Raw genomic sequence first — 15989 nt, 5'->3', positions numbered from 1 at the left:
TTACTAGGTACTAGAACTTAAAACTTACAAGTAACAGTGAATTAATTAATATTTTATTCCACGGGACAAATAGTATAGTTTATTTATAGATCCTAAATATTTTAGGTGACTTTTTCAAAATGTACATCCAAGTCTCTTTCACATGGGTTTTTTAAGTGTGCTTACGTTATAAAGTCCACTATCTCCACTCTTCCTTATCATCACAAGGAATCATCTTCACTACCCAATGTCCAGAGACCCCCTCATTTCCTGCTGATCAAAAGGCAAAACTCAGAGGGGAGGAGCCAAGATGGCGGAACAGCATGGAAGTTTTTTGTGTGGCTTGAGTCCATGAAATACAGCCAGACCAACACTAAACCATCCTGCACACCTAGAAAACTGATCTGAGGATTAACACAACAATCTGCACAACCTGAACCGCAGAATTCAGCAGGTACACGGCGCTGAGAGGCGAACTGGGGGAGAGAAAAGCTGCCGAGGGCAGGGAGCCACTTTTGCGTGCGGGGGCGGGGGGGGGGGGGGCGTGGAGAGGCGGAGAATACGGAAAAGCACCCCCCCCACAAAAGCAGCTGGAGAGACAGTAGAAAAGTGGAAACAGTCTCAGGGACTGAACTGAAAAGGGAAAAAGGAGAAAGGAGAGAGTTTAAATGCCATTAAGACTGTAAACAGGGGGAGTGCAGAGTCTGAAACTCCGCAGCACAATACCTGGCGGTGCTCCGGTGGGAAGGGCGAATCCCAGCAGCAGAGTGCAGTCCGGGGTCTTCAGACCAAATGGGGAGAGGCGGTTCCCCTGCTGGGAGGACACCTAGTAGAGGCTGTGTGGGTCCCCTAAAGGCAAGGCCCCGGTGGACCCAGGAGAACAACCACATTCACTGGTGCTGGAACAAAGTCGTTAAGGGTGAAACCTGGTGCCAGATACGTGTTGAGATTTTCCATAATCCCTGAAACACTGCTGCTACACTATCTCGCAAACTTTTTCTGGACCCGGCTGGCACCCGGTTGCAGTCTCTGGGCACTGGTAGCAGCACGGTCCTGCAAACATTCCTGAGTGCGGCCGGCACCCGACCATTGCTCCGTGAGACCCTCCTGCAGAGGGGCAGAATGGGTCAAAGCCGCAGTCCCTCAGAAGTAAGGGGCCGGGAAAAATAGCCGCATCTGAGACAAAACTCGGGAGGGAGGGAGGTGCTGCCTGGGGCTTGGTCACACACTGTGGAAAAGCGGGAAGTGGACGGAAGCCGAAGACAAAGGACGGGTGCATGATTGCTGATCCGGGGGACAAAGTTCCCATACTAGACAATGGGTAGCTGGGTAACACCATTGTCTTACTCCCGCACATGCGCGTATGCACACACAAGCACCACAGCCATCCACCCCAGTAAGCTAAGCAGCGCCATCTAGTGGAGAACGGAGCCATTACACTAGCCCAACTAGGCCAACCTTGCTCTTCAGGAACACAAGTCTCTCCGCCTGCTTAGTTTATGGACTATAAAGTGCTTCATAGTTTTACTCCCAGGGGAAAATGAAGTAATTTCAGTTGTATTTCAGTCTGTTGGCTGGTCCATCTATTCACTTGTCTTTTTTTTTCTTTTTTATCGTTTTCATTTTGTTTCTTCTCATGAATGCAGAAAGAGAAAAAATTCATTTTTATTTTCAATTTTTATTAAAAATATTTTTCTTTAATTTTTTCTACTATATTTTTTACTGTTGTGAAAACTTTTTCAAATTCTATTTTACTTCCATCATTTCATTTTAGTCTACTTCAGTGTATTCATTTTTTTCAAATTATGAAACGATTTCCTTTTTTTTTTTCTTGCCCCTTTTTTCTCTAATCTATCAAGCCCCTTTCAACACCCAGACCAAAACACACCTAGGATCTAGCATCATTTATTCGATTGTGTGTGTGTGTGTGTGTGTTTCTAATTTATTAATTTATAATTTTTTTAATTTTAATATTTTTTAATTTTAATTTTTTTACTGCATTAATTCCTTTTCTCCCTTCAAAATGACAAAATGAAGGAATTCACCCCAAATAGAAGAGTAGGAACAAACGACATCTAGGGATTTAACCAACACAGATACTAGAAAGATGTCTGAAGCAGAATTTAGAATCACAATAATAAGAATACTAGCTGAAGTCGAAAATAGATTAGAATCCATTTCTGTGGAGATAAAAGCAGTAAAAGCTAGTCAGGATGAAATAAAAAATGCTGTGACTGAGCTGCAATTTCAAATGGAGGTCACGGAGGCAACGATGGATGAGGCAGAACACAGAATCAGTGATACAGAGGACAAACTTGTGGAGAATAATGAAGCAGAAAAAAAGAGGGAGATTAAGGCAAAAGAGCACTATTTAAGAATTAGAGAAATCAGTGACTCATTAAAAAGGAACAACATCAGAACCATAGGAGTCCCAGAAGAGGAAGAGAGAGAAATAGGGGTAGAAGGGTTATGTGAGCCAATCATAGCAGAAAACTTTCCTAACCCAGGGGAAGACACAGACATCAAAATCCAGGAAGCACAGAGGACTCCCATTAGATTCAACAAAAACCAACCACCAACAAGGCATGTCATAGTCAAATTCACAAAATACCGAGGCAAGGAGAGAATCATGAAAGCAGCAAGGGAAAAAGAGTCCCTAACCTACAAGGGAAGACAGAGCAGGTTTGCAGCAGACCTATCCACAGAAACTTGGCAGGCCAGAAAGGAGTGGCAGGATATATTCAGTGTGCTGAATCAGAAAAATATGCAGCCAAGAGTTCTTTATCCAGCAAGGCTGCCATTCAAAATAGAGAGATGAACAGTTTCCCAGACAAACAAAAACTAAAGGAGTTTCTGACCACTAAACCAGCCCTGCAAGAAATTTTAAGGGGGACTCTCTGAGGGGAGAAAAGATGAAAACACATGCGCGTGCACACACACACACAACACACAAATAAAAAAAAACAAAAGCAACAAAGACTAGAAAGGACCAGAGAATACCACCAGAAACTCCAACTCTACAAGCAACATAATGGCAATAAATTAATATCTTTCAGTACTCACTCTAAATGTCAATGGACTAAATGCTCCAATCAAAAGACATAGGGTAACAGAATGCATAAGAAAACAAGATGCATCTATATGCTGTTTACAAGAGACCCACTTTAGACCTAAAGACACCTTCAGATTGAAAGTAAGGGGATGGAGAACCAACAAAAGAAAGCCAGAGTAGCCATACTTATATCAGACAATCAGGACTTTAAAATAAAGACTGTATCAAGAGATGCAGAAAGGCATTATATCATAATTAAGGGGTCTATCCACCAATAATACCTAATTGTAAACATTTATGCCCAAATGTGGAAGCACTCAAATATATAAATCAATTAATCACAAACATAAAGAAACTCATTGGTAGTAATACCTTAATAGTAGGGGACTTCAACACCCCACTCACAGCAATGGACAGATCATCTAATCAAAAAATCAACAAGGAAACAATGACTTTGAATGGCACTGGACCAGATGGACTTAACAGATATATTCAGAACATTTCATCCTAAACCAGCAGAATATACATTCTTCTCCAGTGCACATGGAACGTTCTCCAGGAAACACCACATACTGGGACACAAATCAGCCCTCAACAAGTACATAATGATAGAGATCATACTGTGAATATTTTCAGACCACAATGCTTTGAAACTCGAAATCAACCACAAGAAAAAAATTTTTAAAGTAACAAATACTTGGAGACTAAAGAGCATCCCACTAAAGAATAAATGGGCTAAATAAGAAGTTAAAGATGAAATTAAAAAGTTCATGGAAGCCAATTAAAACCATAACACCACAACCCAAAACCTCTGGGACGCAGCAAAGGCGGTCATAAGAGGAAAGTATATAGCAAGCCAGGCCTTCCTAAAGAAGGAAGAAAGATCTCAGATACACAACCTAACCTTACGCCTTAAGGAGCTGGAAAAAGAACAGCCAATGAAACCCATAACCAGCAGAAGACAGGAAATAATAAAGATTAGAGCAGAGATTAATGCTATTGAAACCAAAAGAACAGTAGAACAGATCAATGAAACCAGAAGCTAGTTCTTTGAAAGAAATAACAAAGTTGATAAACCACTAGCCAGTTTGATCAAGAAGAAAAAGGAAAGGACCCAAATAAATAAGATCAAGGAATGAAAGAGGAGAGATCACAACCAACACAACAGAAATAAAAACAATAATAAGAGAATATGATGAGCAATTATATGCCAATAGAATGGGTATCTAGAAGAAATGGACAAATTCCTAGAAGCATATACACTACTAAAACTGAAACAGGAAGATAAAGAAAATTTGAACAGACCCATAACCAGTAAGGAAATTGAATTAGTAATCAAAAATCTCCTAAAAAATAAGAGTCTAAGGCCAGATGGCTTTCCAGGGGAATTCTACCAAACATTTAAGGAAGAGTTAACACCTATTCTCTTGAAGCTGTTCCAAAAAATAGAAATGGAAGGAAAACTTCCAAACTCTTGCTAGGAAGCCAGCATTACCTTGATACCAAAACCAGACAAAGACACACTAAAAAGGAGAACTATAGACTAATTTCCCTGATGAACATGGATGTAAAAATCCTCAACAAGATATTAGCCTACCAGATCCAACAATACATTAAAAGAATTATTCACCACGACCAAGTGGAATTTATACCTGGGATGCAGGGCTGGTTCAATATCCACAAAACAATCAATGTGATTCATCACATCAATAAAAGAAAGGACAAGAACTGTATGGTCCTCTCAATAGATGCAGAGAAAGCATTTGACAAAATACTGCATCATTTCTTGATAAAAAAAAAAACCCTCAAGAAAATAGGGATAGAAGAATTATACCTCAAGATCATAAAAGCCATATATGAAAGACCCAACACTAATATCATCCTCAATGGGGAAAAACTGAGAGCTATCCACCTAAGGTCAGGAACAAGACAGGGATGTCCACTCTTGCCATTGTTATTCAACATAGTATTGGAAGTCTTAGCCTCTGCAATCAGACAATACAAAGAAATAAAAGGCATCCAAATCAGCCAGGAGGAGGTCAAACTTTTACTCTTCACAGATGACGTGAAACTCTATATGGAAAATCCAAAAGATTCCACCAAAAAACTGCTAGAACTGATTCATGAATTCAGCAAAGTTGCAGGATATAATATCAATGCACAGACATCAGTTGCATTCCTATACACCAACAATGAAGCAACAAAAGGAGAAATCAAGGAATCAATCCCATTTACAATTGCACCAAAAACCATAAAATACCTAGGAATAAATCTAACCAAAGAGGTGAAAAATATATACTAAAAACTATAGAAAGCTTATGAAGAAATTGAAGAAGACACAAAAAAAATAGAAAAAGATTCCATACTCCTGGATAGAAAGAACAAATATTGTTAAAATGTCAATACTACCCCAAGCAATCTACATATTCAATGCAATCCCTATCAAAGTAACACCAGCATTCTTCACAGAGCTAGAACAAATAATCCTAAAATTTGTATGGAACCAGAAAAGACCCTGATAGCCAAAGCAATCTTGAAAAAGAAAACCAAAGCAGGAGGCATCCTAATCCCGGACTTCAAGCTATACTACAAAGCTGTAATCATCAAGACAGTATAGTACTGGCACAATAACAGACACTCAGATCAATGGAACAGAATAGAGAACCCAGAAATGGACCCACAAACGTATGGCCAACTAATCTTTGACAAAGAAGGAAAGAATATCCAATGGAATAAAGACAGTCTCTTCAGCAAGTGGTGCTGGGAAAACTGGACAGCGACATGCAGAAGAATAAACCTGGACCACTCTCTTACACCATACACAAAAATAAACTCAAAATGGATGAAAGACCTCAATGTAAGACAAGAAGCCATCAAAATCCTTGAGGAGAAAGCAGTCAAAAACCTCTTTGATCTTGGCTGCAGCAACTTCTTACTCAACATGTCTCCGGAGGCAAGGGAAACAAAAGCAAAAATGAACTACTGGGACCTCATCAAAATAAAAAGCTTCTGCACAGTGAAGGAAACAATCAGCAAAACTAAAAGGCAACCAACAGAATGGGAGAAGATATTTGCAAATGACATATCAGATAAAGGGTTAGTATACAAAATCTATAAAGAACTTATCAAACTTAACACCCAAGAAAACAAATAATCCAGTGAAGAAATGGGCAAAAGACATGAATAGACACTTCTCCAAAGAAGATATCCAGATGGCCAATGGACACATGAAAAAATGCTCAACATAACTCATCATCAGGGAAATACAAATCAAAACCACGAGATACCACCTCACACCTGTCAGAATGGCTAACATTAACATCTCAGGTAACAACAGAGGTTGGTGAAGATGTGGAGAAAGAGGATCTGTTTTGCATTGCTGGTGGGAATGCAAGCTGGTGCAGCCACTCTGGAAAATGGTCTGGAGGTTCCTCAAAAAATTAAAAATAGAACTACCCTATGACCCAGCAATTGCACTACTAGGTATTTATCCAAGGGATACAGGTATGTTGTTTCAAAGGGACACACACACCCCAATGTTGACAGCAGCACTATCAACAATAGCCGAAGTATGGAAAGAGCCCAGATATCCATTGATGGATGAATGGATAATGAAGATGTGTGATATATGTGTATACACACACACACACACACACACACACACACACACACACACTATGGAGTATTACTCAGCAATCAAAAAGAAAGAAATCTTGCCATTTACAACTACATGGATTGAACTAGAGGGTATTATGCTAAGCGAAATTAGTCAGAGAAAGACAAACATCATATGACTTCACTCATGTGAGGACTTTAATACACAGAACAGATGAACATAAGGGAAGGGAAGCAAAAATAATATAAAAACAGGGAGTGGGACAAAACATAAGAGACTCTTAACAATGGAGAACAAACAGAGGGTTACTGGAGGGGTTGTGGGAGGGGGGATGGGCTAAATGGGTAAGGGGCAATAAGGAAACTACTCCTGAAATCATTGTTGCACTATATTGCTAACTAATTTGGATGTACATTAAAGAAATAAAATTAATAAAAAAAATAAGGCAAAACTCAGAGGGTCTTGGGTATACACAAGTATTTTTTTAAGTCAATAATTTTTATGTGCTTAGAAACAGGGTTATGATGGCCACCAGTCCTTAGCTTATGAGCACTTTCTCCTTGCCTTTCTTCAATGATCTTCTTACAACCGGTAGTTTTATTTTAAAATTCTGAGTTCATGGCCTTTTTTTCACAGTAGAATATGTCCTTTTTTATCCATCTTGCCTAGAATTTGGTGAAGCATTTTAATTTGAAGATTTGAGTCTTCTGCTCAGATAAACTTCCTTCTACTACTTAATGTCTTCCTCTTCTCCATCTGGTTTTTTGTTTTTGTTTTTGTTTTTTTTTTTTTGTCTAGCACTCCTGTTATTCACACAGAAAGTCCACTGGATGGGGTGCCTGGGTGGATCAGTTGGTTAAGCATCTGACTGTTGATTTCAGCTCAGGTCATGATCTCATGGTTCAGTGAGATCAAGTCCTGTATTAAGCCCTGCATCGGGCTTCGTACTGACAGCACACAGCCTGCTTAGGAGTCTCTCTCTCCCTCTCTCTCTGCCCCTCCCGTCCTCAAAAGTAAATATTTTTTTTAAAGTCTATTGGGTCTGTTATCCAAATCTATTATCTTGCCCATTTTTATATCATTGGTTTTAACAGAGATTCTGTGCTCTTTCCATTTGTCTGCTGGTTTGTTTGTTTGCAAATCATCATCCGTTTTTATAGATGCGGCAAAGGTGTGTGTGTGTGTGTGTGTGTGTGCATGCTATGCTTAAATATCCTTAATTGTTCTTACAATTTTGTTTATTGGGAAATGGGGTGCATTTTTGTTCAAGATCAAGTTCAAAGTCTAACTTAGCTCTGTCAATATTTAAATAACATTTTTATACAATTTTGTATCTCTCCCAGAAAAACACTTCAGATATCAAATAATACTATTTATATTAATTGGCTGATTTGTACTAATTGGCTGATTTTTAAGCTCTACCTAGCTGATTGGTTTCAGGAAGTTTTTGTTATTCTTTGTTCTTATCTAAGTCTGAAAGACTGGTCTATAATTTTTAACTGCAATTTCAGGCAGTTTGGGGAAAGCAGAGATATTTTCAGGCTTCCCAAGCCCTTGTTTCCACAGTCTTTAATTGTCTATTGCATAAGATAGGAGAGCTCTGCTGATCTAAGGGAGGACTTCTACAATAGCTTTATTTTGTTAGAAGCCTCTTATTTTGTGTATCTCTTGATTCTCTTCATTCTGTGTTCTGACACCCCTTTGGTTGGCTGTTGATTTTGTCTGTCTATTCCCTGGGGGGTGAAGTTTCAGTTGCTGAGGTACCTTGGGTAGCAACAATCTTGAAAATGAAGGGAGGAACAGCAATCTGGCAAAAATACATCAGAGATTTGCCAGATGGTGAACACATACTCCCCCTGATTAGAGCCTGAACAAAGCTTCTTTGTTCCTCAGTCTTTTCAGCAGTCAATGCTTGATGTTCTAGACCAGTGTCAGAAGGAACTCAATGCATCTGCTAAGCATTCCTGCACCTCATGGGAGACCAGCGAGACCCACTGTCATCTCAGAAATGCTCAGTCAGGAAGATAAATTCCCTGGGAATTCACAAGTCTCTGCAAACCAGTAGTTCTCAAATCCTTACCCCTTGGGTCTCTGCCAACTGCCTCCAAACTTTCATCCAACACAAAAGAGGGAGATTCTCTATCAGCGTTTTTTTCTCCAAGGTCTTACATCATCCAGTTAAACAGCAGACCTGGTTACTACTCAGCTCAGGACAAGTCCTATAGTTTGGTTAGAGATGTAGGATGAAAGGTGCCTGGCTGGCTGGCTCAGTTGGCAGAGCATGTGACTCTTGATCTCAGGGTCATGAGTTCAAGCCTCATGTTAGGCAAGGAGCCTACATAAAAAAAAAAGAGGGGCCCCTGGGTGGCGCTGACTTTGGCTCAGGTCATGATCTCACGGCTCATGAGTTCAAGCCCCATGTTGGGCTCTGTGCTGGCATCTCAGCACCTGGAGCCTGCTTTGGATTCTGTCTCCCTCACTCTCTGACCTTCCACTGCTCATGCTCTGTCGCTCTGTCTCTCTGTCTCTCTGTGTCTCTGTCTCTCTCAAATATAAATAAACATTTAAAAAGTTTTTTAATTAAAAAAAAAAAGATGTATGATGAAATCAGGAGGGACACACTCAAGCAACCATCTTCCCACTTAAATAAGGTATAAAGGTGTGATTCCATGTACTTGACAATTTGGTAATGTTACATTTGCCTTTTGAAGATGAAAAAGTAAACTCTTAAGAGCTGATACTTCTCATTTTGTTCTTTATAACCCTCATATCTTGAGAAAGTGCATGTTTAAGTGATGTTTGTTCAGTGGATAAATGAGTAAATAATTGAATAAATGAACAAATGAGTAAAATCATTCTCAAAAAAGCAAGGGAATTTTTATTATTTACCCTGTTACTCATTTATTCAATAATAATTTGTGGAGCAATTGCTATGCACCAGACTCTATAAATCTGTAAATACAAAGTCATATAAGACAAAGTCCTTGACCTCAAGGGAAAAAAATATCTATCTATTGCCTATCTATCTATCTATCTACCTACCTATCTATCTATCCATCCATCCATCTGTATCAACCAGGAATATAGCTAGTGGATCAGTGATAGACTAAAGTGTGAAGAGAGCTAGAATGGTAGCATACACAGAGTGTCATAAATAAGAGAGAAGAACCTAAGTAAAATTCAAGGAAAACTTGCCAGAAAAAAATGCATTAAAAAAGCATACAATTAGGCAAAGAGTGATTTAAGACTCAACTGTATTGAAATAAAGCCAAAACTCTTTCCCCTGGAGAGTACTTTGTTTATGAAATGAAAGATTAGAAGTCTGCTCAATCAATTCTTTCTTCTTCTTTTTGAAGATAGAAGTTATTTGTGTGTGTGGGGGGGGCGGTGTTTACATGTATGTGAGTTGGTGGGATAGGTCAGCTGGAGAGAGTAGCAAATGAGGGGAGTTAACAAACTGACGAACTGTCAGATCTCTCTAACCTGTACCTTATTTCCTAAATCACCCACCTCTATCTTGTCTACTCCTAAACCTATGTTCTGTCCATTTGGGGCGCACAGAATCCAGTCTTTTCTAACTAATAACATTAGCTCTTATCGTGGTCTTATTTCAATGTGTATTCACCAGAAATCTCTCAGAATAATATCTACCCCAGTGTTGTCCAACCAAAATGAGAGCAGCTATGGGAGCCTCCAACCAGTGCATCTTGTCCTTGTTAACCAGACATAGACACTTCCTGTAGGAGACCTCATTTGACAATAAGTACTGACCTGCCAGGCCCACTTTTGGACAAAGTCCTTTTTGGGGGAGTGCCCATGAGTAATCCAGGTCTTGAATTTAATTCGTACTTAGTCTTTCACTATTTCAGTATCTTTGGAAAAGTATTTTAGTTTTCTGCATCTCTTTACTCACCTACTAAAAGATATAATACCAACTCTGTGGAGTAATTTTGAGGATGAATAGTGACATTTTGACACTTAGGGACACTTAAGAAAAATTAGAAGAAAGTTAAATCATCTTAATATTCTTTAAAATTGTTAAGGAATTTACATTAACAGGGGCTTTTCCATAAATTATCCAATTTTGCTCTTGCAATGGCCCTCTGGGTTAGGTATTATCACTGAGGAAGCTGAAATTTTGGCCAAGGGAGCTGAGGTTCAAACATAGATCTTGTAACTTCAAATACTGATTTTTTACAAACAACTCCAAATGCTTCCTCTGAAAATTAAGTCATAAAAGCACAGAGAAATGAATGTCTCATGGTGGAATTTCAAGCATTAGTAAAAAGATTGTGGGAGAGATTTTGGCACCACATAGCCAGCAGCTTACCCCAGCATTGAGTGAATTCCATCAGACCTAGGGAAGAGGGTCTTAGACATGAGCATTCTGCCACAGCTGCCTGAATCATGAAGACTGTGGGAATATTTTAACCTCCAGTATCTAAAATTTGTATATAATCCTCCTAAGAACCCATTTATAGCAATAAAAAAAATCAGAATTTATTATCCTTCAAATTTTGTCCATTTCCTGATTTCCATATATGCATTAGATAAAATGATGTATGATGTGGAAGACACTTTTCTGGTCACGAGGGATATCAGTACTTACCTTGAAAAGGAGCCATTCTTGCATTCTCTTTTCTACACATGGTATAATTTCAAGAACCAGAGCAATATTGGTCAGTAAAAATAAATAAAACCCAAACAAATGCCTGATCTGTTCCCCTGGTCAAGTTTACACATCTCTGCTCCAAAGCATTGAACTAGGCGGAGACTTGCATCTTGCTTAATCGATTTTTTATGAAAACCCATTGAGTGCCTGCAGGTCATGATCTCACCGTTCGTGAGTTTGAGCCCCGAGTTGGGCCAGAGCTGACAGAGTGGAGCCTGCTTGGGATTCTTTCTCTCCATCTCTCTCTGCTTCTTCCCTGTTCGCTCACACTTTCTTTCTCTCTCTCTTTCTCTCTCTCTCTCAAAATAAAAAAAATAAAGAAAGAAAAAATAATGTAAATTACACACACACACACACACACACACACACACACACACACACACACACGGGAGCACCTGGCATGATATCCAGCACTCAGGCAGTTAGTTCTGGAGACAAAAGTTTCAAGTCCCATCTTATTTCTGTCTTTCAGTAATTAAAGCTCCCATCTACTCCAAAGAGTTTGTTTGGATATGAAAGTCAATACGTTTTTAAAAAAAGATTTATTCTTGGGGCACCTGGGTTGCTCAGTTGTTTAAGTATCCCACTTTAGCTCAGGTCATGATCTCACAGCTGGTGGGTCCGAAATCCATGTTGGGCTCTTTGCTGACAATTCAAAGCCTGGAGTCTGCTTAGGATTCTGTGTCTCTGCCTTGCTCTGCCTCGCTCTGCCCCTCCCTGGTGCTCTCTCTCTCAAAAACAAATAAACATTAAAAAAATTAAAAATTAAAAAAAGATTTATTCTAAAAAGCCTAGCTGATATTTTTGTCAATTTTTCATCAACATAAATCTGAATGTCTGCTTTCTGCACATTTTATTTTATTATCCTCCTGAAATGAAATCTATTAAAGTAGGACCAAATGTCCTCAGAAAATATTTGAATATTTTGCTCTCTACCTCCTTGAAATAAAGAGACTTCTGTAAGTTTTTGAAATATTTTTATTTTGAAACAATCTGAAGCTTTCAGAAAAAGTACAGTACAAAAAACTGTCTTTTCTGGAACCATCTAAGTTTCTGACTTCATTGTCCCTGTATAGTTCCTATAAACAAATATTCTCTAAACCAAACCACAACCATCAAAACTAGGGAAATAGCTTTGCCAAATTATGACCATTGTCAGCTCGAGCTCCTGTACCAAAATACACCAGGCAGCTTAAACAACAGAAGTTTATTTTCTCACAGTTCTGGAAGCAGGAAAGTCCAAGATCGAAGTGTCAGCCTATCTGGTTCCTGGTGAACATTCTCTTCCTGTATTATAGATGTCTGCCTTCTCTCTGTGTCCTCACATGGCTTTTCCTAGGTGTGTGGGGAGAGAGAGAGAGAGAGAGAGAGAGAGAGAGAGATCCCTTTCTCTTCTTTTAGGGCCACAATTCCTATCAGATTAGGACCCTGCCTTTTGACCTCATGTAACCTTAACTATCTGCTAAAAGCTCTATCTCCAAATACAGTCACATTGGGGGTTAGGGCTTCAACATATAAATTTGGTGTCAGGGTTCGGGGGATACACATAGCAACTATTAAATCTTAAACCCTCCCCATTCAAGTTTCACCAAATGTCCTAATGATATCCTTTGTAGCAAAAGAATGCAGCTCAGAATCACATTTTGCATTTACTTGTTATTTCTGTCTAATCCCTCTATCTGTAACAGTTCCTCAGTCTGACTTTCATGACCTTGACGTTTTTGAAAATTATAGGCCATTTTTTTTTGTAGAATGCCCCCAATTCGGGTCTCCCTGAGGTTTCCTAATGGCTAGATTCAAGTTATACAACTTTTACAGCAGTATCACAAAAGTGAACTTACATACACTCATTTCATCCCATCAGGTAGAACTTGTTTTTGAGCTTGCTCTATTGCCAGTGATCGTTTGATCACTGATGAGGGTGGTACCTCTTTCTCCATTTTAAAGTTTCTTGTTCTTACTTTTGTCATTAATATTGTTTTGTAGGAAAACAATGTGATATGCCCCATTCCTCCTCAATCTTTTAATTTTTATTTATTTATGTCAATAGAGACTCATGAATTCTTATTTTATTCAACTGTTTACATTATAGTTATTACTTGTTGTAATGGTAAAATTGTCCCAGATTTGGCAGGTGGAAGACTACTCAGGCTGGTTCCTATGTCCTTCTGATGTGGTGCTTATCTTGTACTTGTCTGGTTCCAGCTCTTCAACCAGTCTTTTCTCTAAATCCTGGTTCCTTTTAGTGGTACAGAGAGTCCCCAGGTTATGATGGTTTGACTTATGATTTTTCAATTTTATTTTATTTATTAAAATTTTTTTTTACATTTATTTATTTTTGATAGGCAGAGAGAGACAGATCACAAGTGGGGGAGGGGCATAGAGAGAAGGAGACATAGAATCCGAAGCAGGCTCCGGGCTCTGAGCTGACAGCACAGAGCTCGACGCGGGGCTCAAACTCACAAACCGCGAGATCATGACCTGAACCTAAGTCGGTCGCTCAACCGACTGAGCCACCCAGGCGCCCCTGATTTTTCAATTTTAAATGGTGCGAAAGCAATACACAGTGAGTAGAAACCATACTTTGACTTTGGAATTATGATCTTTCTGCAGCTAGTGATACACAGTCTGATCACCTCTCCTTATGCTGGGTAGCTACAGCGCAGCTCCCAGTCAGGTGTGTGATCCTGAGGGTGAAAAACCAGTTATAACCACTCACCAATTCTGTCCCCATGCAACTATTCTGTTTTTCACTTTCGATACAGAATTCCACAAGTTACAATGAGATATTGAACATTCTATTATAAAATAGGTTTTGTGTTAGATGATTGTGCCCAACTATAAGGCTACTGTTATTTTGAGGACATTTTTGTTTGTTTGTTTTGGACAGAGAAAAAGCGTAAGGGAGAAAGGGGCAGAGAGAAGAGAGAGAGAGAAGTGGGGCTCACCTGGGCCTTGTGTTTTTACCTGAAGTGGGGCTGAAGCTCACCAGAAGTGGGGCCCATGCCCACCTGAAGTGGGGCTTATGCTCACCTTGATGCGGGACTTGAACGCACCAATTGTGAGATCGCAACCAGAGCCAAAGTCAGATGCTTAACAACTGAGACACCCAGGTGCTCTTGAGCACATTTAAGGCAGGTTAGGCTAAGCTGTGATGTTCAGTAGGTTAGGTGTATTAAGTGCCTTTTTTACCTACAATATTTTCAATTTACAGTGGGTTTATTGGAATGTGATCCCAGTGTAATTGAGGAAGATTTGTAGATTCTAAGATCTGAGAACTAAGTGTGCTCTTTGCTATTGGGATGTTGCCTCTCCAATGTTCTCTCAGTGGTTGGAGATAGAGAATGTCTATGTAAGCGTGTGTATGAATGTGTGCATTTGCACTATAAATGTTTCAATATGTATCTGTATCTATATGCAATGAGTTCTGCTTTAACATTTGTTTCATAATGTGATTTTGTTCCGGTACAACTGAAATATTAAGGAACAATTTAGGCATAGCATAAATTTTGTGTTTGTTTAGACATGATTTCCTTTGCAGGAAATACAAAATGAACACAGAAACTGCACCCAGTTGAACCAAGCCTTGTCCATAAAACACATGCATGTACACACACACACACACACACACACACACACACACACACCCCTAACATCTACCATCTGCTTCAACTTACTTCATGTGCTACAGGCCATACTGGTTGCATCTGGTGTTACAACTTTCTGTCTGATTTCAAATGATTCTCCTTTCACTGCTTCACAATAACTCAGAAGCTGTAATCCTTTTCACACCCACTTCCACAAGCAAATTTCTGGTCCTTTTTAAGGACCACATATTCAGTATAGTGTTTCTGTATTTCTTAGCCATTTAACATGTACAACTGTGCTATCATTTTTACTATGTTCCAATCTCTTTTTTTTTGAGAGAGAGAGAGAGAGTGAGAAAGAGAGAGAGAGAGAGAGAGCACAAGCATGGGAGGGGAAGAGAGAAAGGGTGAGAAAGAATCCCAAGCAGGCTCCCACTGTCAGCCAGAGCCCAACATGGGGCTCTATCCCATGATCAGAAAGATCATGACCTGAGCCGAGATCAACAGTTGGACACTTAACCGACTGAGCCAACCAGGTGCCCCTCCAATCTATTTTTTTTTAAATATATCACTGATGAAGTATTTGCTCCAACCTTATTGTCCCATAAACTCTGTCTTTTCGTTGTCTGATTTTGTATGACATGAAAATTTTTAAGTATGTGCATGTCATACTATAGCAGAATTGACTCTATTCAAGACTGTAAATTCACACAAACATCTCCCATTCCAATCCAACACTCCAGTTTATTCTAACTTTCTTGTCTTCTATTTTTGGAGCCCCTTTCTCTATCAGTGACAAACCTTGTGCCTCTTATCCTTAATATGGGTATCAGGCCCCAGTACGTAACCAATCTCCCCTCACTACCGTTGCCTCACTACCTGTGCAGATGGCCTTACCACCCACACTTCATCATCAGGGTTCTTCTTGCATAGATGCCAACTCACCCTTTGTTAGGTTATGAGAACCCACCCTGGACCACTTGTCCATGTGGTCACTGTCTTCACTTTTCTTGGCTCTTATTCTTCCCCATGAGCAGCCCTCTTACATGGACACCTTTCTTATGTTGTACAGGCTCTCCAGCA

The 15989-nt window shown here is 39.5% G+C and overlaps 1 non-coding gene across 1 annotated transcript; it reads left to right on the top strand.

The window, feature by feature from the left end:
• Nucleotides 1–8903: 8903 nt before the first annotated feature.
• TRNAK-CUU (transfer RNA lysine (anticodon CUU)) lies at nt 8904–8976 on the top strand. The gene has a single exon. It is a non-coding gene; the product is annotated as a tRNA-Lys (tRNA).
• The last annotated feature ends 7013 nt before the right edge of the window (nt 8977–15989 follow it).

The sequence above is a fragment of the Neofelis nebulosa genome, chromosome 6, assembly GCF_028018385.1.
Source record: "Neofelis nebulosa isolate mNeoNeb1 chromosome 6, mNeoNeb1.pri, whole genome shotgun sequence".
Lineage (NCBI taxonomy): Eukaryota > Metazoa > Chordata > Mammalia > Carnivora > Felidae > Neofelis > Neofelis nebulosa.
Note: the sequence above shows the minus strand (reverse complement) of the source record. Positions and strands in the feature narration are given on the sequence as shown.